The sequence below is a fragment of the Embiotoca jacksoni genome, unplaced genomic scaffold, assembly GCF_022577435.1.
Source record: "Embiotoca jacksoni isolate LCO1_2020_lvr unplaced genomic scaffold, fEmbJac1.0.p SCAF_1, whole genome shotgun sequence".
NCBI classification, from domain to species: Eukaryota; Metazoa; Chordata; class Actinopteri; family Embiotocidae; genus Embiotoca; species Embiotoca jacksoni.
The window spans coordinates 11540511-11564899 of record NW_027185229.1 but is presented as its reverse complement, the minus strand read 5'-3'; the positions used below and the strand labels follow the sequence as shown (position 1 = coordinate 11564899).

Genomic DNA, 24389 nt, shown 5'->3' with positions numbered 1-24389 from the left:
CACAGCAAAACAACACCGGGCCCATTCAAAACTGAGGCCATGTTGCTCCCCCACCGCCTGCTTTGAGAGCAGAGAGAGAGAAATGCAGGTGGTTCCACTTGCAGTTCATGGCCCCACTAAAATCTTAAAATGTAGCTATGTGGTTCCAGAGCACGCACTCATGTGGTACCTGAAATTCTCCTTCAAACCTGTCAGGATGAGATAAATCTTGTAGCATTAAAGGGAGTTTAAAAAATGACTTCAGGGAGAGCCATCAATATGCCTCAAGGACAACCAGATTGCTGAGAAAGCATGAAGGCTGATTTGCACTTTTCTTACCATTTGGCAAATATGCTGGATCCACACAGAGCGAGGCTTTTAATTGAACTTTGGGCATACAGCCCGTTTCACCGAAAACTCGTCTGTTAGTCAGTCTGTCAAAAACGGTCAATAAGCCTCTAACCTGGCACTCGCAGACAGACGCAGGACAACTTGCCTTCAGCTGATACCGAGTGCTACATGCTCTGCACTCTCAATCAGTACGACAACCTATGCATTTCTATGTATGGTTTTCTCATACGTTGTCACGGCAACAGATGCCCTAATCTTCATACTGATCACTTGGCATTGAAAGTTTTCCTGGGTTGATGCATTGCGGGGCTGCTTCCTGCAGCAGGCTACCATGAGCGAGCGTCTACATTTATTTCAGGTCAGTTTAGGAAAAACCATCACAAACAAGCTTCGACTCTATTTGAACTCAGCAAGGAAGTGAGCATTACTGCCTGTGATGTGACTGTATATGACCTGTGACTGCAAATGAAAAACAGACAAAATTCCAGCAATGAAATCACCCATGTTTATGTGCAAATCTCCATAATCTGTGACACTTTAATAGTCCCTTCAATTATTTCCAGATTGGCACTGACAGCTAAAGTATTCAGCGCGGCACACTACAAAGACACAGATCAAACAGCAGATATCCAAAAACAGATGAATCAAAGACAATACAAAAAAAAAAACAATATTTGAGGGCAGCTTTGCACATTATGCGGTTTATTTGAACTATAATTAACGTTTAATACTGTAAGAGTGGTGCAGCTTAAGAAGTGTCTGCAGGCATGTGTTAAGTGCTTCCTGGTCTTTTAAGTAAAACGGTCACAATTGTGAAGCCGGAGCTGACAGGAGCCCTGTGAGGACAGGACAGAGACTGTACCAGGCTGTTATCCTGCTCTCTCAGCCAGACTGCCGGCCATCAGAGCATCACAGATGGTGCGCTCAGCGATCGTGGCAGTGATCAGGGGATCTCTACTCCTGATTAGCACACCTACTGAACACAATGTGCACAACAACGTCTGTTCCGTCTCTGGCTGCACAAACCTGCAATAAGCCAGGACTTTTACAAACAGTGGAAGCTTTCTCTTTTACAAACTCATCATAACATCACGTAAAATAATTTTTATTTTAGTTCAAATTTGCAGAATATTTGCATGTCAGGGAAATTATGCCATTGAAAGTGCAGTGACGCAATTTCATAATTATTTATTGCGACACAAGTTTTAAGTTTGTCTGTTAAACATTGTAGTAAACATACATTTGTATGTACTTATATGAGAAGGGAGCATTAATTTAGTAAACCAGAATTTGGACAAAAGCAGACTGGCTCTTGTACGTTCTTATTTTCTCCCCTAAGGACAAGTTCAGATGAAGTGTCTACTTAGAACTCAATTTAGTCATGTTTCCCCCAAGAATCAATAAGCCATTTCCCCCAGGTCACATCTAGCAATGGAAAAGGCCTCTACCCCACAACTATTTAGAGTGTGTACACAGCTGACCGAGAATACAGAGGCAAACATAAGATTCAAAATGAATTCATTAACATAAACGCGGTGTCTCTCGCTGAAATGTGTCGGCATGGTAACCAGGCTTGACTCTGCTTTAAGATACACCCTGGACACACAGCCACCCAAATGGTTGGAGGGATCAGTATAGACACGTTGGCACACACACACACACACACACGGTGTGCGCAAACACTCACATACACTCACATAAGCAGAGAACCTGTTCACACAAGAGCACATGCTAGTCTGAATCAAATCCCCTTCTCCAGAGAGGGCGGCTCAGTTGTAATTTAATGGAAAGTTCCTGCAGGCAGGCAGCTAAATAAGAAGATGATCATCTCTGTCAGCAGCAGCCCACCTGTCAAGAGAAAAAGGCTCATCAGGAGACACTCAAGGCACCAGCAACATGTTCTCCTCAATAATATTATGCCAACAAGTCGGATTAATTATTTCCGGAAAACAGGCTTTTTTCCAGCTATAGTCCTACGACAAGGGGAAGCAGGACAGATAATTTAGTCACACGCCCACTCAAAATGAGCAGCAAGGATCTAATATCCTTTTAAGGAGTGTCTTGCTGCCCACCTCTCCAAACACTCACCTCGGGGTCAGCCCTTTAGGACCACTGAGGCAGAGCAGCCCGTCGCGCTGCACGGCTAATCCTGCGGTGGAAAATGTCGGTGGGCTCCGTCTCACATGGATGCACAGCAAGAGATGAGGAGGCAGGACCAATGTTTGAAACGAATTAAAGATGTGTGTGCGTGTGTGTGTGTGTGTGGGGGGGGGGGGGTTGGGGCTTTTGAGGGCGAGGCCTCGTCTGTGTGTGTTTTTGCACAGACATGCTCATCAATAGGCTGGCTGCACAACTTTTCAAACCTCATCCTCATGGCCATTCACTGAGCACATAAAAAGAACACCACTTCAGTGTGTGTGTGTGTGTGTGTGTGTGTGTGTGTGTGTGTGTGTGTGTGTGTGTGTGTGTGTGTGTGTGTGTGTGTGTGTGTGTGTGTGGGCTAACAATATTGCCTTAGCAACAGCTAAAACAGATTCTCCAATATGTACCCTAAAATCTGTCAGTTTAGGACAACCCACCACACAGCAGCACCACATGTTTCTTACTTGTCTTTACTTCGGACCACGGGAAGCTGCGCTGGTGGGAAACCCGTATCCCCATTATTCTCAGAGCCTCTCCTGATAGCTAATTAGCCGACGTCAGGTGTAGCAGCCCACAGGCACAATTCCAGAAAGTACACCAGGAACCATACAACCATGCAGACATCCCTTCTGGGTTCATTTGATGGATTGAACTTATCAGTACCTAGTTACATTTTTATGCTACATATGTTCCAGGAAAATCAAGGGGAGCGCGGGTTTCTTGGGACTCTGGGTTCCAGCGACTTATAAAACTTAAAATCAATATGAATTATTCACTGCGTCTGGAGGGGGTCTGTTGAGGAAGTGCAAGAACCTGACATTTGCCTAGAACCCCACGCATGACGCGGACGGCTTCATAAATTACAGGCCACGCTGGAGAAATTTATGGATGTGCGTGAGGCAGCACCTGGTGACTCGGGGGCAAAACAGGCACAGCTTCGTCGTTAGGTGCAATGAAGAACGACCAATAAAAACGGCAGGTTTGCGTTCCTGTTTTACAATTCATGTGCACCAAAAGTAGAACGAACAGACTGCGGAACGAACCACAAAACAGGAAGTTTAACAACAGGACAATGCGCGTACACCGTCATATCCACCCGACATCAAACCACGATGACAGATATGGATTGTCTCACCAAATCAAGAGCTTAAGGCTCCCGGTGTTTCTAAGAGCTGCTGCCACTTGAAAGGACACTCGAACAAATGAAACAAACGCCTGCTTCAGACTGAAACGCGAGGCACACCCAGAAAGTTATCTTTTCACAACTTGAAAGGACACATGGGGCATTTAAAAAAAAAAAAAAAAAAAAAAAGAATCCAGTGAAAGGAGCTTTTGGAGTCGGTGCCTTTGTCAGGCTAACATCAAAAGCTCCGTCTGAAGACAGAATATTGCTTTGTGTTGTCTTCATGTGGGTGGAAGTCTGCTGTTTGTTGTACTAAAAGTCACATGAAGGAGAACTAACTGCTGTGGATTATTTTCCCGACACAGACATTTTTTTCGACACTAATTTGTAACTTAGCTTGACAACTGTGATACAAATTTTCCAACCGGTATTACAGTATAAAGATAGCCAAAGGGCGTTTTCACACCAGAAAGTCTGAACCAAGATTCATGTTCTTGTTACATTTTGTACGCATGTGAATCAATTCAGTTTGGTTCACATTGCAATTTTGCAAGCGCACTTAACACACTTTTAACAACAGCATGACATAAGTGCGTCCCTGTACTTGAAATGGATTGGTTTGTCGACGGCGCGCATGTTGTCAAAGTTGTAAGTTTTGGTCTTTTGATTCATTTTTCAAGCTGAGTTTTGATTTTGTTTGGTCGGACTAAATTAGAGTTAAATGCCCTCCTTCTTTTCCCATGTGCTGCTGGGGCCCATTTTTAGTTATTTTCTATTTTCTATTTTCCTTTTCTAACCTTTAATGACTGATGATACGCGCACAAAATGTCCTGTGATTGGCCCGAAAATCTAAACATTTCAGACAGTTCCTTCGCAATGCAAACAAACCGAACCATGGTTAAGTTAGATCCTGGCTGAGACCACTTCTTTTGGTCAGTGTCAAATTGGACTTAGCTGTGATCCTAGGTACCTTTCACACCTGGTATTTCTGTTCACGCCAAACTGAAAAGTTAGAAGGTCCAAACCCAACCCGGTAGGTGTGAAAGTACACTTAGAGCCTGATTCACTAAAGGTCTGCGTGTGTAAAATCACATGCAAACTCCACTCCACCCGCAAGAAAATGTCCAAGCTGATCTACTAAGGACGTGCAGTGAGGACTGCGTCTTTCAAATGTGCAATGTAACACACGTTGTCCATTTTGCGTGTTTGCCTGCATGCATATGTGATATTCGGCGTTTCTGCTTGAAGGTGAAAAACACTGGGAGGGAACATGTAAATAGAACAATTTAGCAACCGCAACGATATTTACTAAACCTGAAAGTAGAAACAGGAGAAGTGATTGCATGTGTGTTTTAGTACGACTGAAAGGCACGTTATTCATCAGGTGCACTAATCTGGAGAGACGGCTGCTCTTATTATCGTGGTGAGAAGGAGACGCGGGGAAAGCAAAGAATACGATGAGAACGTGGTTTTACACCCGTGGAAAAAAATTGGAGATGACAGAGGGAAAAACTATTTGGACATATCATTTGTCCAGCGATGACATTTCTGAGTTATTGAATGAACTGAATGATGATTGACAGCCAACAACAAGGAGAAGCCACGAAATACCAGCAATTAAAAAACGTCCAACTCAGCATGTTCCTGCCTCTGGGCCGTTCCAGCGTATCGCTGCTTGGATGTCCCACCCAGTCCCGTTAGTCAGGTGTGCTGTCACAGGTCCTGAATGTGTCCTGCAGAATTCACAGGTAGCTTCATAAGGCTACCGAGCACTCGCGAGGCACTGAATGAAAAGTCCTCTGCCCATCACAGAAAGATCTGGACCTGCTGATCGGTGTTTGTTAGAGGATCTCATCCACCGTCCCTCCTTTTATTTGCTTTTTTTTTTTCCGCCATTTTTTCCCCCACAGTATTGACTTTCTTGCTGATAACCTCCTAGGGTTTTGTTCTTGTTATATTTATATTTCTTAATTTCAATGGGATCAGATTTCCTTCTCCATTTCGCGGTCGCTCTGTTTTCCATTGCCGAAATCACTTTTAACATAAGCAGGCCCCTCATTTAAATACAGTGATTTGCACCTGATATCAGTGACACAAATACTATTAGAAAATCACCTGCATACCGGGTGCAAAATTAATGTGCAAACTTTTGGAAAAAACACGCAATTTGAATTTGATGTTTAATACTGTAAGAGTGGTGCAGCTTAAGAAGTGTCTGCAGAATTTTGCAATTTAAATTTACAATTTAAATCAGGCCCTTAATGTCTCCACACCTCTAAAAGTAGTGCCATTTCACAACTAAGGATATTTAAATCAATTGAAAAAACAGTTCAATACAGCTGGTTTTCCCTCCTGTTTTTTTTTTTTTTTTTATATTCAAAATGCAGACACACGTATTTCTCTATACTGTTTAAAAAAAAAAAAATTGACTATGAATTCCGTTTACTCAGTATTAGAGAGCTCAAATCAGAGTTTCCAAGAACATCCTCATTAGAGACTTTAGAATATTATTGCATACAATGTCAAAGAATTAAGACTGGCATCCCATTAACACACAAAATTGCCTTTTCCATACATATTTACACTGTATGGCATGACTCTATAAACACATTGACACTGAGCTTTGGAGTAGAAAATTATGGCACCCTCTGTAGGCCAATCAATACTGTGTGTTTGTGCGTGTTGACCTTGGCTGCATTCAGAGCATACAAAGCAATTCATATTATGCAACCCTCGTAATGCCATGCAGGATATGAGTTTAGGTTTTTTTTTTGCTACATGCTGTGTAAAGGTTCAAGTTGTGGGAAGTTTAGAAGTACCATCAGTAAAAGGATCTACATTTCAAATGAGCAAAGAGGGAGTTTATTCAGGTCTCAAGAGGCATCAAGTGGTTCGCGCAAAAGGAGACTGGCTTCTTCAGGTTGTGAGTGTATGTTCAAGTGCTGATGGAGCGACATCATTTAGCTGCTATGCTGCGGTCTGTAGCATCTGCACTGAGTGGGATAAAATTCAATTTTCTTAATCATAAAATCGAACCGACAACAGAGTGAAGGAAGGAAATGGAGATAAAAATCATTAGTGTTGGCACGCCATCTGTATCTACAGACTCTCCAGCTTTAGATACAAGCTATGTATTATAACCATGCACATTACTACAAACACTGGGGCAAGAGAGATTGTGTTGTGTGGTTTGGAATACATCCCAGTAGCAGGTACACGTATGGGAAGCTGGGCACACAGATGATTTCCTGGTAGTTACATGTAGTGGCTTGATAATAAGGTTAACTGATGATTGAACACTGCATTGTGAGACCAATAACAGGCCATCCAAAAGCAAACAACACAAAAGTTTAGAGCTACATTAATTAAAAAGGTACCAGGGACCTTAGTCTTAATATTTCTTGCGATGGTTTGGATAATGTCAACAGATTAGATTGAATACAAAGCCAAAGATGTGGTGGCAAATATGCAGTGTAAAGTCAAAGTACAAAGGAACAATGAGAACAAAAGCTGGTTCATCAAACAGGATGTATCACTGACGGGCAATTGTTGGATAAAAGTGATCTTTTTGTCATGGCACAATAGCAGAATAACTAGTATTAGACTTAAGAAAGGTAGTCTGAAAAGCAGCCTTTAGACATCGTGAGAAACATGTAGACTACTGACTCATATTCCCTATATAAAAATAAGGGTGTCCTGACCAAAGTTTTTTGCCTCAAATCCCAATCCGAGTCATTTAATATTGATTATCTGCGATACCGAGTCCCAATCCTGAACTTGTATTTGCCTTGGCAATCCAGCAGCAGAGTTCACACTTCAAGTTCATTCAAATTATTCAAATCAATCCAATGGTTATGCTCATAATTTGATAACTCTTCAGTAAGAACATATTGCCCGCATCCAAGTTTTTACATCAGCTATCCATGTTTATTTAATCACAGTTTTCATGGTTTCTTTACAATCACAATTTCACTTCAAAGTGATGTAGCAATTTAACTTTTACAGTCACAACATATTAAATCTGAACCACAGTTACCTAAGCTTAAAATCATCACATCACAGACATTACAGGCTGACGTGCTGCTTTAGTTAAACGTATCTCCACACTGCATATAATATTTTAGTCGCAGGTGTTCCATGCCAGAGTGCACCTCTTCATCTTGCCACAAGATGTGCTCTCTGTTTAAGTCACCTGTGTGCCAGCTGATATAAAACAGAAGACCAGGGCATAGTCAACACCTTTTAGTTAAAAAAAACAAAACAAACCTTGATCGGCCTGGAACCGAATCTTTGGGATCAGCTCGGCACATCCCCACTAGAGTCCAATATATCTGCTGGCTATTTAAAATATCTGTGATTTTAGCCAATCACAGATGTATCAGTATTGGTGTATGTTGGCTGATATCAAATATTTGTTTTAACAGAACATAATGCTGAGGGAGATGCTTGGCTTGAATCAGAAGTTTTTTTTATTTGTGTGTTTTTTATATAGTTGTTTAGAATGATCAAACTCTGGTGAAGTTTACTGTTGTAGTGAACTGACATCACACTAGGCTATAAAGAGTCAAATATCCTGCCTCCATTACAGATCTTTGTCACAAGAGTCAAAGCAACGGATAATGTATGTGCAGTATGTATATAGGCCACCTGCCAATATATCGATATAGGAATCTATTTACTCCCTAATATTGGAGTGGCAACAGCCACAAAAATCCAGTATCGGTCAGGCTAAAATCCGATTACTACTACTACTCCCCTACTAACTCTTTTTGAATATCTACTGTATATAACATGTAAAAGTGACACAAAAAGCAGCACACAGAAGCATTGGTGGATTTTCTTTTTGGTATATGTGAAGGTCTTCGGACAACCTAATGACACTGTTGAGTGCAAGACACTCCTAAACACAGAGTACCATTTAGTCCTGTTAAAAGTGGCATTGATGGCACTTTGTCAATCTGTCGTCCGAGTGTTGCACAGTGCCTCTGTACCAGTGTTTATCATGTATTTTCTACCTAAACATCCATAACACTACTGGCAGTGTAGTCCAGCGAGATTCCAGGTTAACCCCGATCAATTCAATAATGTCAGTCTAATATTTGTCTTGTCAACAGGTTTGTTTGAAACAGCTGCATGCTTTGGATAGTGAAACAACATATTGAATTGGGAATTAAGAGAGAGAACTGAGGGGGAAATTTGATGTACTCCATTGTCTAATCACTCCAGTTGATCAATACCACATTGGACCTGTTCCACAGCTTGACCAGAATGTCACTCCAGAAATACCTTTTGAGCTGCTGACATGACATCAATCCAAACGAGGCCTGTGGGCTGCAGACTGCCTTCCCACTGCCTTACAGATAAGGAGTAATTACATTCCCAAGCAATCACTAAACCCTGCCAGCCCTTCATTTACTTTCTCGCAGAAACTTTCTACAATACAGAAACTTGTGTTGCCATCATTTACAAGTGGAAGCACATAGTTACTGGAATTCAATATAACCCAGTGGAACAGTTCAATGCCAGCACCTGCGCTATCGGTCACTTTACTGCCTCTTTTTTTGGTCTTCTTTCAAACCAGTCAACAAAGCCCATGACTACACTGTGGTGTGCTGTTACAGTAACAAACCACACAACGCCAGTCACTTTTTTTTCGATGTTTCAAATGTCAGGGTCTGTGCTCTGATCCAAACAGAAGTTTCAGTGATTGAAAACAGTACAAAGAAAAGAAACCGCAATGTTCAGAGTGACATAACATGCGTGCGTACGTCCTCCATAAGGAAAATAAGTGATTCAGAAGTCCCGTTCCCCAGGAAACCACCCGTCTTGTTGTCATACTTTTCATGTTCTGTAATGTGTCTGGCTTCCTCATAAGGTCCCCTGCTACAGCCACCATTTGGGGTGGACTATGCCATGTCGTGACATGGGAACTCTTATAAACGTGTTAAGAGCCGGAGGCATTAGCATTTTGGACGGTACTGAATAGAGGCATTTGTTCCTCTTCCTGTGCCTCCCTGAAAGACTCTATTAAAGGAGGTTTAGGAATTGCTCTGTTTTGGACATATTGAAGTTGGGACAGCATGGAGAGAACATCTGACAGTAGATTTTCCAAGAAAACATCTTGTTTTTTTTCGGTGACACATGATCATTTCCTTTTATGATTATTTTGTATGTAAACACATAAATGTCCCTGATAAAATTATACATGCATTAGAAATATTCATACCGTTCTGTTTTTTATTAAGCATCTTTAAATGGCTTTATGCAACACTGTTATGCTTTTGCTTCCAGTTCCTGTCTAAATTTTAAACCAAAATACAATAGTGCAATACCTGATATTGTTTGCCCTAATAGCAGGTTAGTGTGTGACTGAAAGCGGTTTAGATCAAATAGAACAAGTCAATAGGAGCAGACTGTGCTTCATTTACGACCTTTTCTACCTTCAACAGAGGTCATGTCAAATGCATGCCTTTAACAGACTCCACAAAGTTCATATTTACACTTCAATTGGTGCTCCACCTGTTTTCACATACCCACAGATGAAAGAAGTCATGAAGACACAAGTGCTTGATGGATTCCAACGTGTTGTTTTTTTAGCAAAGTGGTAATAGACCAAGTGGAATTCGTCTCCTCTGTTGGCTCCATTAACGAAGGCTTTGATTGATCTCGGATTCTATCTCGTGCTATGGTCACAGCAGGATCTGTGGTCAGTGTGAGGCAAGCTCTCTGCTGTCTGCCATCCTCGCTTTCATCTCCAAACCTTCAACAGTTTATGTGTTACATGTGGAATGACTATCTCATCCATAATGCATACTCCTCAGCTGTGCCTGATGATGAACAATGGTCGCTACACTGCATCTTAGCAACATGAACACCTCTCTGCAGACAGCTTTGATTCTCTATCACCACTCATCTGTGGTGGGTGCGTGCTCAGCTCTTAATCCAGAACGAGGTTATTGAAAAACAGAATTGATAAAAACGCAAGTGAACTAGATACAGTAAACCCCTCAAACTGGCAACTGTTAAACCACATCAATACATTTAGTTTTGTTCTGTTATACTGGGATGGAATTTGTGAGATTTTACAATAAGGAGATTAAATACTGCAACTGATAAAAGTCTGATCTCTTGGTAACAGGGGAGGAGGTTGTGTGTCATCAAAAGATAAAGAATATTCCTGTAAAAATGTGTCATCTTTACTTCAATACCTTAATAACAGATCTGATCATGCCTATAAACATCTTAAAGAGAAACTGTAAAGTAAAAGGTTTAAACAATCACACTACCCTGTACTGTAACCTTCTGCCACAGAACCCAATTATGTGTTTTTGGTTTTGCCCCAGTATATCTGGATAAGGCTAATGAGATTAACACTATTTGTTGGCAATCAGTATAATATGATTAAAACCAAAAATTAGAGCCAGGCTGATATTAGTGCCGGATATTGGCTTTACAAAGACAGATTGGTATCAGAGTGAATGTGAAATGGCAGAGCAGCAAACCACAGATAAGAATATTATGAACATGTTTATTGTTCAGCTTTAAAACAGCCTGTTTCACTCCTGTCATTACTCCATGACAATCGGCATAGCTGATCCTTAAAGTACTTTTCTCCTGAAAATCATTATCAGAATTGGCTTCAGAAGTCCCATTTTGGGCAGGTTCCAACCCCAAAGCAGGACTGGGGTCCCCAGCCTGTGCTCCATATGGGGAATTGATTTCACACAATATGAGTATTGATTGTCATCAGGTAGGGACAGAGCACAGCCACTGAGCTAACCAGAATCAGTAATGCCCTACTTGCCAGAATCACATTAGATTAAAAAGTTGAAACATGAACCATGAACTGTCTGCAGTGAAATCCAGTTAAATCCTGCACCATCTTTCTGCATCTCATTTGGCTGAGACAAAATAAAACAAATATAAGAGTCAGTGATAAAAAACACACTGTGCCGTGGCATATTTTTCAAGGCAAGGACAACAGGGAACTACACTGATTCAATTACACCTACAATGTACAGTGATTTTCCCACAAGCTCTCGAGGTTGAATTACTGTCAGAGCTATTGATCTGTAACGTGTACATTTGGGGGAGGGAATAATTGTGTCTAAAAGCAGGGAAAGACCCATGCACAACGACTGCAGGCTCTAAAGAGTTCATTTGAATGGCTGAAAATCTATACTGCCACAGAAAAAAAACAAAGACTATGTCCCCCTTTGCATGTAATTGGAAAAAGATGGCCGTGTAAAGCTTTTCACCATGACTGAAGAAATAAACAAACATGATGAATGTGCCTTGTCATGACCCTGTATTGATTTTTAAATATTGCATTTAACACTTTCTTAAGAAATATAGGTAATAAATCTTCATTCCACTGAAATATGCATGCAGGTTTACATTATCACCTTCTGAGGCCGGAGAACTTTCCATTTTAAGATGCTTATTTGAAATCTTAAAACACAATTAGGAGTCCAGGGACAGAACACCCGGAGCACATCAATTTTACCAGCCCCATCCCCCAGTTTCACACTGCCACCACCATTTGTCTCTCCTCGCTGCTCCCCCCTTCTCAATATTGAAACAAGTAAACATCGCCATCTTTTCCAGCCTTTAAATGAAGATAAACGAGGACAAACTCCACAATCAGCCAACTTTGATGATTCAACGGTGGTAGAAAGAGGACGTCACCACTAATGTATTCGTGCTGGTGGCTCTTTGCTACAAAGGTTTCTCCCTCTTGCACTGGTTTAAAGCGGGAACAGGAACGATGAATTCATTCCTCTGAATTAATTCATGTGTTCACAGCCACAAGTCTCCGATGAGCCCTGTGAATGTGCCGAGGCAGCAGAACAAGGATAGCCATTAGTGTCCACAGCAGTGCAGCTCTAATGATGATGGCTGCGGACTTGCTGTGCTCTGCATTCTGGGCACCCGAGCTGCAGGTCACACAGGGAAGGATTCTCTAACGTTCTCTTGTGTAGGTAGTAGCTGTGCTGCATTTACTGGGTCAAGACAGGAACCAAATGTCTCAGAACAACACCTCTTTGAAGCGCTGAAGCACACGCAGCTTTGATCAAACCTGTTTGTTTTTTTTTCTCTCTTTCTCTTTTGCTTTCATGTAAATGCTTTCTTCTGCTGTCCAGTCTAAAAGCTCTTTGTTATAAAAGTAAGCACTTTGTGCGAAGAGGATGCATCTAAAATTCAAGCAAATCAAAGTGATGGACTCCGGTGGCCGACAACAGCCTTCCACCTGGGCGCTGTTTAGCGACAGCGACAGAGGAGCAGAGGTACACCATCAGTTTAATAGCACCGGCTCCTGCTTTATCACAGCAGCAGGAAACTGGAGACATGCGCTCCAATGAATCAGCCAGTGTGTGGGGGGCGGAACGCATTTTGGACCGCTTTCAGCACTTATTGAGAAAAACAAATCCCCCCCACCCTCTCCTCCCTCCCTCACCCGACTCCCCCCTCTAGTTCCCTTTGGTGCCAGTGTGGGGTCGGGGTATCGTAATGGAATCCCCCACCTAGTGCTCTGCTTACGGGTGGTTTGATCAGTGTTGGCCTCCCATTTCACAATTCACAAAAAAACAGGCCGACAGACGTGACTCCACTGGCAAATACACGGGCTGCTGGGAACAGTACGCTTCTCCAGCTACAGACAATACAATACTTCATTCAGAAGATGAGTATTCATTAATCACACCACATATTTTGTGTATTTCCATCTCTCTTGGGTAGTAAACATGCAGTCATAGAATGATGTAGTGGGGTCCAGGCCTGGTTGGATTATTTTAGGTTTTTGACTAATTCATTCAATCACAGCTGTTCTAACATCTGTGTTACAGTACCCCATAGGGAATGTAGCTTACAGCTCCAATGTCAGCTATGATCACTGTGTGTAATTTACTGCCAAATATTGTGAAATAAGTAATTATCTAAACTTAAACTGAGAAAAACATGTTGAGGAAATTTGATTTGAAGTGGCCCCAGTAACATATTTAAACAGTACAGATTTTTTTCTCAGAAGTGCTGCCATCACCAATAGTATGTTATTAATTATATCACACATGAAGTGTAACAGTGTCCCTGTAGTCCTTTAAATCGCTGCGATGCAGCGGATCACAGTAAGGCTGCTGTGATTGCTACAAAATCCTCCTCTTTTCACTGTGACACTAATATGCCTCTGTCAACTTACAAGCGGAGCATCAGCCTGTCTTTGTGAAGTTAAGACACACTCCCACACACGCTGGAGAAGACTCATTGTTTCTCACTCCGTTTGAATAGTTCTTTACGCTGAGTAGCGAGTGAGAGGAAGGATGTTGTTTACTTCACGACTAAGATAGTTGAATCGACCGCAGGGAGGAGCGACTTTGGTCTAAACAGTGTTGAAAAATGAGGGTTTTGTAAATGGAAATAAAAGAGCGTCCACTGCTGGAAAATCTGCATGAAGGTTCTTTGTGAGCCAGCAAACTATGTCCGAGCTCACTGGAAGGAATGCAGTCTGATCTATTATGAACGGGGGAAGACTCTGCCAGTGGACTGCCCTTCATAGAAAGACACAATACACAGGGTTAATAGCAGTGCTTCTGGCACACTTTGGACCCCTGCTAAAACTCCATCACACTGCAGGTGGTAAAGAAAAAGAGCAGCCCAAGTATTAAAGAGGCCGTAGTGTGCTAGTAATGACATTCGACACGGAAAAACAGAGGAAGACCTGCCTGTAACCTTCAAACTCTCCACACCTCTTCCACTGGTAAACCACAGGAAGAAGCAAAGCCATCTGTAACTTTGGTTTGGCTGCAAATGGGGAAGTGGGGGCTGCTCACTGCTCAGGGATATGATCCAAATGATTCAACAGCAGGTGAGTTACACCGCACAGCAGTGCCCTATACAACACCAGCTCAAGAAGAAGGGGGAACCAGACCTGCAGACTGTCTATCATGAAGGTGTTGGCCTGTGATTCACTCTCTGAAAAAGAATAATCACAAATCCGTGACGTAGGGCACAAACTGTGGCTCAGCTGGGGCAAGTAGCTGTTTAGAGAAGGATTACTGAGGTGTAAAATGGTTTAAAAACAGGAGGTATGAAATTACTATCTGTCGTGAGGGGAAGACACACGTGAACTCGTCAACTGTCAGAAAACTGACAGACCTCAAGGCTAATAGTGTCAATTATATTCGCTTTCTGGAGTGTTCTCTGCGAACATCCCCTGTCAAACTGTCATCCCGTGAGCACCATGGCCCCCTAAATTATCATGACCCCTGCAGAGCTGGCAGGCTGTTGTTTGACTATTTTTATAACATGGATAAATTGCAGGTGACATCAACATGACTTGAAAGAGCTTCGGATTAATACCTTTACTTTTTGTTGAAAACGTGCGTTAAAAAGGTGCTATTCCAGTGGCAGTTGAGCTACAGGGGACAACAAAACTCATTTTAGCAGAGGAGCACAAGATAAATATTTGAAAGAACACATGTCAGTCTGCATTACAAGTCAATCTGAAATGTGGTGTCGTACAAGCCCCATAAAGTTCCAAAGCTCTATCGAACAGAGCTTTACCGTTGCTTTACAAATCTGTCAAATTTCGACTTAAATTTTCTCTCCAGTGTGCGGAAATATTTTTTTCTGCAATTAATTTTGAGAAAAGCCACCGTGCATGACTGACTAGAATTTAATCTGCACTTCTCTGAGAATTCGTGAGACCCAATTGCTCGGTGGCTGGTGTGTGGCTTTAGTGCACTTTGAAACAAAGTTAAGACCATGATTTCACTGAGTAATAATCCTGCTCCGGTTATCATACTTGTGGCAAATGCAAGAGAATTAAAGGCAAAGCCGTCGACAAAACTCTGTCACTCTCCAAATAAAATAAATCACGGTGGCATGAAGTCAATTTAAATGCAAATGTCAATGTTTAAGACAACAAACTGCCGACACTACTGTGTCTCAAAGACTTGTGGTGCTGAACGTGAATCGAACAAACGGAGACCACCCAGATGTTCTTACCGGGAAAGATGTTGTGACGACCAACAGGAAACCGGAAGGGTCAGCAGAAAGCCAAAGAGATGTGAGCATCCACCGAGGCAAAAAAAAAAAAAAAAAAAAAAAAAAGAAGAAGCCTGCTTTGCATGTCACATGAAGACTGATGGAAGCATTTCCAAGCTGAAGCCCAGGATATCAAAGACGGATTTCTCCAGGATCACCTCTATTGATCTCTTTTTGTTTCTTAAATCCATTGCTTCAAGCCTTTAAGCCATTTAAAATTGGCAAAGCACTCACATTGAAAAGGTGCAGGGTTTGCTCATACACAGACTTTTTTTTTTTATTTTGTTGGAGCTGAAAAATCCTGCCTCAGACTGATGTGATTCTAACCTGACATGAACTGACAGTGTAGTAAACCCAAACCAGATTTAGCACAGATTGTTGAAGTTGATTTGAGATTATTGCCAGCACGTTATTAATCTCCTCTATGCAAAGAATGATTTAAAGTCTACCTAAAATAATTTATTAGGGAGAGTTACACAAGTGCATCCCCAGATAAGAGGATTGTACCCAGATGAATGTAGGCAGGCAAGTCAAAATAACTAATTACTGGGCTGCAGGGCACTATTTTTTTATCCATACCGCATTTGTTCCTCAGCAGGATTAATTTGAAACAAACATATGTTTCTTCCCAAAAGTGTTTGCAATTCTCCTTCATAGTAAATTTGCATTTTGATGTTATTATGCACTGCCTTAGTGACAGAACAATGCCATTATTATTTTCCTTCTTTGGTTGTGCATTTTTGTTACATTTACTGTACTGTTCATCACTGATATTGTGTATTTTTCGTGCTGGAGAAACTCACAGTTCACACAACAATCGATGTACTGTGTTTTCTCCCTCATAGGATCGTGACTGATAGAAAGACCCTGCAGCTACCTTTCTGTGAAGGAACAAAGCATGGATGCTTTTTCAAGAAAAACTTTGAAAGCACTGTATGAAGAGCTTTGGGTAAAACCAACTGTGGAAATTGTGATCAAATAATTCAACCAGCTTCAGCGCAAAGGACACACCAGGCCATGTACATTAAAAAAAAATTAAAAAAAGATCAAACTGAATCGATATTATAAACCACCCTCTTCCATGAGATCCAAGCTTCTACATTACAGTGTTTAAATGTTATGTTCTAAAAGGAAAAGGTTTCCAATTATAGTGGATGCTAATCTGGTTGGTATTTCATAATGAGCACTACAGTCTAGTTGTGTTCAGGAAAGTCTGCATAACACTGATTATCTAATGAAATTAAAGAGTATTTACCCCAACCACTGCACTCCTGTGTCTCTGAATGAGTCACGTTGTGACTAAAACAGTTAGTAATTAAGCACCAAGCTATTTTCTTTAAGCCTCAACATCTTACGAGCTGTACCGAACTGGAATGGGACCTCGTCACTGGTTTCATTTGACCCGCAAAATCATCCCCCGACACTCATTAGAACTCCACTGTAAACTGCAGAAAATGTTACAAGGTTTGCAATCCGACATGAGGCAATAAAAACATGCTCTGCGAGAAGTCTCGGTTTCCACCCAAAAAATGTTTTAGTTGTAAAAATAATGAGGTCAAAGAGGTCTGTGGTTCATAGCTGGTGGTCGGTGGATCACACTTGTAAAAATGGAGATCGGAGCACCCCCCAGCTGATGAATTAATTTGGATTCGTACCAGCTTGGCAACATTCTTCTACTCAACATTTGCTCTGTCTGGGGGTGAGTACAATAAGAAATAGACATGCTGAGCTCTGGCTCTTTGTAGAAGACCCTTAAGGACAACTGCAAGGACTTTTATTAACCATCCCAGCTGTCAAAAACGACTGAAAATGTTCATTATGAGGAAATTAGTTAAATTCTGGCACATAAAAATTACTGCTACACGTTTGGAGCAACATACTGCAATGGCGTGCCTAACACCCAATAACATAACAATGCTGTAGCACCAACCTATATCTATTATACATTTTAAAAGGTGAAAAGGTCTCTAAAATCTTGTTAGGATGAAAAGGGTACTGCTGTCTGCACATTCTCCACCTACGATCAAACCTGTACGACAATTTAGGACAATTGGATCAATGCAGCTGCTGCAACAGAAAATCACTCAATTAAACTTTTTGCTCGCATCCTAGCCCACTTAGCAAATTGACCACTCAGCTGAGCCTCTTTGTTTTTTTGCTTCTAATCATGCTTGATCTGTTCTCTAATCTTCCATTTGGATGATACTGCTGTGCTTGACTCCAGGCCTCAATGGGCCAGTAAACAGGCTCTTAATATGCAGAGCAGGCACCGGGCTCGCATGCTCATACCACTTCGACATACATGGAGCTGGACTGGCTTGGGGCTCCCAGCAGTCCACTTACATTGCCCAACGGAGCCCAACACTATGTAATGAGATCCCAGGGGAAGCTTCAGGACACAGAGCACTGCTACCCTTGCAGCATACATGTGACAGACACATATTACTCACCTACTTCTAGACAGACTCCAACAGCACCTAAAGGATACATTATCTCATACAAACCATCAAGTACGGATTTTACGTTACCACACCCCCTATTTGACAGTGATTTTGTTCTGAATATGCAAAGAGCATTTGGGGCATTGCATGAAAAACTGAATCTCTATGTGCTAGTGATTTTTATTACATGATGAGGTTTTAATAAACAGAGAATATAGTGATCTGTGGGACCTTTAAATTGACTTAAAGTCTAATACCAAAATAAAGCATGTTTTGACTCCTTACTTGCATTGGCCACGGTAGCTGTGTGGCTAAATGGATGACTGATGTTGGTCTGTTGGTCCAAAACTTTGGTCCAGACTGAAGTATTGATTGCCCTGATATTTTTAACAGGCATTCGATGTCCCCCATCCTCTAACTTTTCCTCTAGCTTTGTGGGTTTGAGAGAACTTTCTTGACAACACCTTGTCAGGATTATTTTTGTACAACTGGGTTTCTGGAGGGTTTGGATGCTGTGGTGGTGGACAGGTATTTGACTTAGAACTACGCATTTTCACTTAATTTTGGACTACTGGCATTACAATAATATTTAAACGTGCACTGTCACTAAACATTGGTAAAGCAAAGCTTATAGTGAAGCTATAGTAGCTTAGTTGCTGTGAAAAAAAAAAACGTGTGTGCTGCACCTTTGACCGAGTCAAAATGAATGGCATGCTCTTCAGCCTGTTAGGTTCAACAGAATGCTAACACAGTAATCTAGGGTGGTAAAGATGGCAAACCAGCATGTTAGCATAGCAACTGTTAAGCTCAAAGCACTGTTCTCTTTTCTACTTAATAAATGATGCCACGTTTCTCTGATGCGTTGTGGAAATGTGTCGTAAAAACAAAGCACAATATGTGCTGAAATAATTGATCAAAAAATCAAGTGGTGAGAAAAAAATGTTGAGACCTGATTACATCTACATTATTCATCAAGTGAAAATGCAAACCTTTCAATATGACGATCTGCTACTGTGATTTATGATTATGCACTGAATGTTGTTGGGCTTTTTGGACTGTTGGTTGGACAAAGAGCAATAAGCAATTTAAGGTGTGGGGAACTGTGAGGAGCAACTCCAACAAATTCACCGGCAGACATCACAGAATCATGTCTGTCTGAGGTGTGTTTCATTTCTGTCCCGGTACGTCCTCTGTGTCCCCTGCTTGTCACATGTGTCCTCCCTCATCCTTGGCGCCCTTCACTTTCATGTCCCAAGGGTCCCCCTGTAACCTTATCCATGCAGCCACGCACAATACCCTTCATGGGACACAAAGCCAAGGATACCAGGCTCCTCAGTTCCGTTCTCTACATTTGTCACTTCTGTTCCTCTGCTCTTTGTTCGTCTTACCTCCGTATGCATGAGTTATCCCAAATTGAGCCTGCAATTGAAATGGAAATCATCCCTGTGTCCCAGTGACTTAAAGGCAATAACTTCTTCCTCCTTACGGCATATCTGTCATGTTTGTTGCTCCTGGGAGAATCTTATGGTTGTGTTGCCCTTTTCACAGAGGTTTTTAACATAAGCATTGGATTTAGAGGATATGCACCCTGTGACTCAACCACGGCGTTATAAATCTGAGCACGCAGGCAAAAACCAGGACAATAAGATCGGAAAATGAGTTTGAAGCTGACAGCAAAGCACAGAGGGATTAGTATTCCTCTCATAAAACATCCCCTTATTGGTTATGGTTTTCATGTGAGCCTAATCTAAGTTGATTAATTAAACATAAAAATTACAATTCCAAAGCTAAACGAGGCCAAGTAACACATTACATCCCACTGCCTCTGCAGGAAAAGTCCCATTAAAAACATGTTCACAAACAGCCTGGAGGTAAGGATAACGCCACGGCAAGTAGAAGATGCATTGTCGCTTGGACATAACAATAACGAGGCATTCGTATTTTTTTTTCCTGAATGACGACATGTAAACACAAAACATTATGAAAGACATGAAAGGCTTGAAAGCTCTGCAGCTGACAGAAAAAAGAAAAAAGAAAAAATCACAATATGTCAGGGTGAAATGTTCCGTCAGAGAAAACAGCCTGGCAGAGAAAGGATGATGACAGGCTAAACTATAGTTTGAGGCAGGGAGGTGTGCACAGCACATCGCCGGCATTACGTACGGCTGCTGCTGACCTCCTGTGCCCTCCTGCTGGGGAAAGAAGCACCGAACACACCAGATAACATTGACCTCACTGCAGGTTTGTCCTTCAGTATTAACTTCACTGATTAATTGTCCGTGCAGCGCGAGGCACCATTGATCATGTTCACCCAGTGGCCCCGATGATGATCAGCACCTCTTATCTTTGCCGCTCCATCCCCCACCAGAGGCAGCGAGGAGGGATTCATTTTTCAACACTCCTCTTTCTATCTTTCCTCTCTTCTTAACCAGTCACAGGTATCGTCAAAACCCGCCCCCCCCCAAAAAAAAAAAAAAATCGGGTAAATAAATACGCACACTGCCAGATAGCAGGAGAGGAAATGAATATTTCATGTTACCAAACACATTTCCACAACATACTGGCTGGAATGTGTCTTCCCAGCTGTCATCGGTGGCAAACATGAAAGAGGAGGGCTCAGGTACGGCTACACTGCAGCACTCTCAACTGCCTGCAGCTAAGGGAGCACGAGTCTTCACTGTAATTGCTTATAGTGCTGGAGCCTGAGCCGAACCTCAATTAGTGCCTGGGTGCTCGCTGGGCTCCACACCTTCTCGGCATACCGCTCCGGAAAAACACACTTCCATCTTAATACTACCAGGTATCACGTTATTGATTATCACAGTTTAGGATTACACTCTGGATCTCTGTGAATCCGCTTTTTGTACCTGTTCACGACAATATTTCTTTGCGATTTCTTTTTTTCATCATCACTTACAACACATTGTAGATAGTGCGATAACAGCGGCCTAAATGGACAGTTAGTCTGATACAGCAATTCACTCTTGCTCACTGATGTCAGGCTGCTTTTTTGTCTAATCTCTAACAGCCATTTGATACTCCAGATTCCATCCCTCTGGCTGAATTATAACCCCGAATTTAATTTCTGAGGCTGATAAGAGATGCATCTCCTGAAGATAAGAGACGAGCAAATATTTTAGAGTGGTTTAAATGCACAAATTAACAGGCAGGATGTATCTGATACCGAACCCTCTAAATCAAATATAGAGAATAGAGGTTCTAGTCCTCCCTGGCTCGACTTTCAGCCACATATCATTGAAACTGTGTGCCTCTGGACACACATCTTTCAGTCTGCTCTTTTCAATGCCAGGTGTATACAGTCTGGCCACAAAGAAAGGGCTCTCTGTCTTCTTTCTATTTCTCCTTTTCACTCTCAACCAACCATTTACCTCATGCAATACACGGGACAATACAGCGAGTGCACGCAGATGCCGTGAGTGCAAACACACACCTGTATGAGCAGATAAAGGCAAAAATCCCAACCTGACTCTGTCGTTCGCATCTTCAATGCGCTCCTTGCCTCTGAATGTGCTCCCAGTTTCAGCAAAAAGACAATACAGCAAGGTGGAAGCTCAGTTTTGTTGTTTATTCAATCTGTGTGCAGCAAAGACAGATACCACACTGCGGGTGTTTAGAGACATATGAGCAGATATTTGTCATAAACTCTCAGTCAGCAGCAGAGTATGCAAGCCCCTAACATGAATGGGTCTATCTGCGGCCACAAAGGATGTCCTGTTTGCTGCATTTTGTCATCTAAATGATTAAAAAGGATGAAAAAGGTCCATGAAATGGGCCAGGTTGGAGCTGCATATTAAGTGGTGGAGGGGGGCTGGCTGACATGGACCGGCTGGGAGATGTTCGACACTTTGCTTGTCCAATTACTGGCTCTCACTCAAATTGTTTGGTGAGAAGCATTCGACCTACTTCTGGACACAAAGCACCACTGCCCTGAATACAGAGAAGCTGGGGACCACGTGTGATGACAAGTGCTATTAGAGGCTCTTGTCTTTGGCCTAGAAATTAAATTCAGGCATCTTACCTGATGTGTGATAATTTGGCCTATGAATACTGGAGAACCCATTTGCTTTTGGCACAACTTGCTGGGATGAACAGGGGACAACATAAATAGGATCTGCAGCTTGAAATGAACAAACTCACTAATGGCAGTCTGACCTTCACAAGGTCTTCGTGTTTAACATGAAGCAGCAGCAGGACCAGTATTAAAAGTAGCAGCAAGACTTGTTCTAACATAAATACCAGCAAGAGTGGTAGTTACAGTGGGTTTACTGCAATAGGAGCGCATTTCTTCAATTGATTTCTGGAAAATTAACTGTGTTACAGGCAATATAGGCCAAGCTGATAGTGTTGTGAACAATTCAAAGAAAGCATCAAAAGGAATACAAGTATCAAATTATGGGTAAACTATGGAGCATTTCTCTGTTTCATGGGATTCCCCTCAAAGGCATCATCTGTAATGAGAAGCCACAAAACAACACTGAGGAAACTAACATTTAAATTTGCAGCACTTCTATACAGTGTGTGAAACATTTGCATACCTTGTAAATATTCATACTGAGGGAATCATCTAAAAAAGATATCATGTCAACTACGTGAGATACAGCCGGTTTATGAATGCAACAAACGCTCAAGCAACAACTGTTCCGTGCACATCCCCACCGATCACTAAAACTACAGATAGCAACCACAACACCGATCTTCAGATTTAAATGTCACTGTAATGTGATTTTAATCACACACATTTAAGTCTCATCAGTCATTTTAATCTTGGGCAAGCATGCTCTGCACTTCATCAGCGATGCATGTAATGAAGATCAATTTCCTTAAGTGTGGAAAGTGATTAAAGAAACCATCGGGTGTTTGTTCTTTGAAAACACGTTTGTTCTAAAACACATTGTCACAACCTTTCCAGACTGCTTCTGGTGCCATGTGACACCACTTACCTTTTTCAGAGTAAATCTGCCAAGATGGCATTGTATACACACACACACACACACACACACACACACACACACACACACGCACACACACGCAGACATTACTGTAGTTCAACCATCAGCGGGGCTTCTGCATTTTTCCTACTCCACATAACCATAACTCTGTGTCTGTACATCGCATGCAAAACAAAATGCATGCATTTCTTGCCAATAGAGAATGAGGCAGTGCTCTTCAACCACACAAGGGTGACAAGGTATGATTCAGTTCTGCGGTTCAGTATTCAGCACCAGTGCCAGAGATAAGCAGGCTGAGATCACTGCTGTGTTATGAGCTGTGTAGTGGGAAATAAGAGGGACAGCAGAGTGTGATATCCAGTCTGTGATTCTTATCAGGTAACACCAGTGTGAAAAAAAAAAAAAAACTTTAATCTCAGGCTCTCATTAATTTATAAGCATCAACTCTAATACCCCTGCATCATGGAGGTGGTCAGGTTTGTTGTTGTTTTTCTGCCAAAAAAAGAAGAAGAAAAGGTAGTCCGCACCCTGATAAACCAGGTTATCCCCTGACAGGTTGAGACTAAACTGTAATACTGGTTACTATATTCCACCCGTGGAAAAAACTGAAAATACGTGACAACATCAAAAATCCTTCTTTCCCCCGATTTTTTTTTTTTTTTTTTCGAAATTTAAAATTCCAACCACCTGCCACGGGGTGTATCAGCTGAGTGCTCCGCGTTCACAGCTCGCCAACATGTGTGACAAGTAAAACAACTAAACACAGTCAACACGGAAGAAAAGTATGATTTTCTTTTTTTTTCCCCTGAAGCTAAATGGAAATGCAGAAATTGCGAGAAGAAAAAAAAAAAAAAAAAAAACTCACCCTCAGGTGCAACTCATGGCGCGGCAGTCGCTTGCGAAGTTGAAACCGTCTCCACCGCTGGAAGAAAAAGGCAGAGGGAGGTTAACCCGTACGTAACGCCGCTTCGCCTGGTAGTTGGTGTGAGCCGGAGTACCTCCGCTCCTCCTCCTCCCTTGGATGCTACTATCGCTCCCCTCCTCCTCCTCCTCCTGCGCCTCTGTTAGAGAAAAAGTAATAGCGGTTTCTTCCTCCTCCTCCTCCTCCTCCTCCTCCTCCTCAAAGACAGACTGAAAAGAAAAGAAGGGACCCTATCGCAGTCAATAGGTTTCACAAAACCCCATGGCAACGCAGCAAAACCGTGAGCAACTTCCCCACGTTGTGACCGGGTTAAAGCTCCCCCAGCCCCCCCCCCCCCCCCCCCCCCAAAAAAAAAACAGTGGCACACATTATTCCTGAGCTTTCAGAGTGAGCAGGTTTTAATGGGAGGAGTGGGGGGG

General features: G+C 42.1%; 1 protein-coding gene across 4 annotated transcripts in view; it reads right to left on the bottom strand.

Moving 5' to 3' along the window:
- The window catches only part of chl1b (cell adhesion molecule L1-like b), a 68356-nt gene extending 44280 nt beyond the window's left edge, over nucleotides 1-24076 (bottom strand). For 2 of the 4 annotated variants that reach the window (XM_069165738.1, XM_069165820.1), the window contains exon 1: nucleotides 23914-24076. The gene's annotated coding sequence lies outside the window, so the exon portion shown is untranslated. The remainder of the gene's footprint in view (nucleotides 1-23913) is intronic. The other 2 variants (XM_069165497.1, XM_069165656.1) reach the window with 2 other exon arrangements.
- Between the last annotated feature and the right edge of the window lie 313 nt (nucleotides 24077-24389).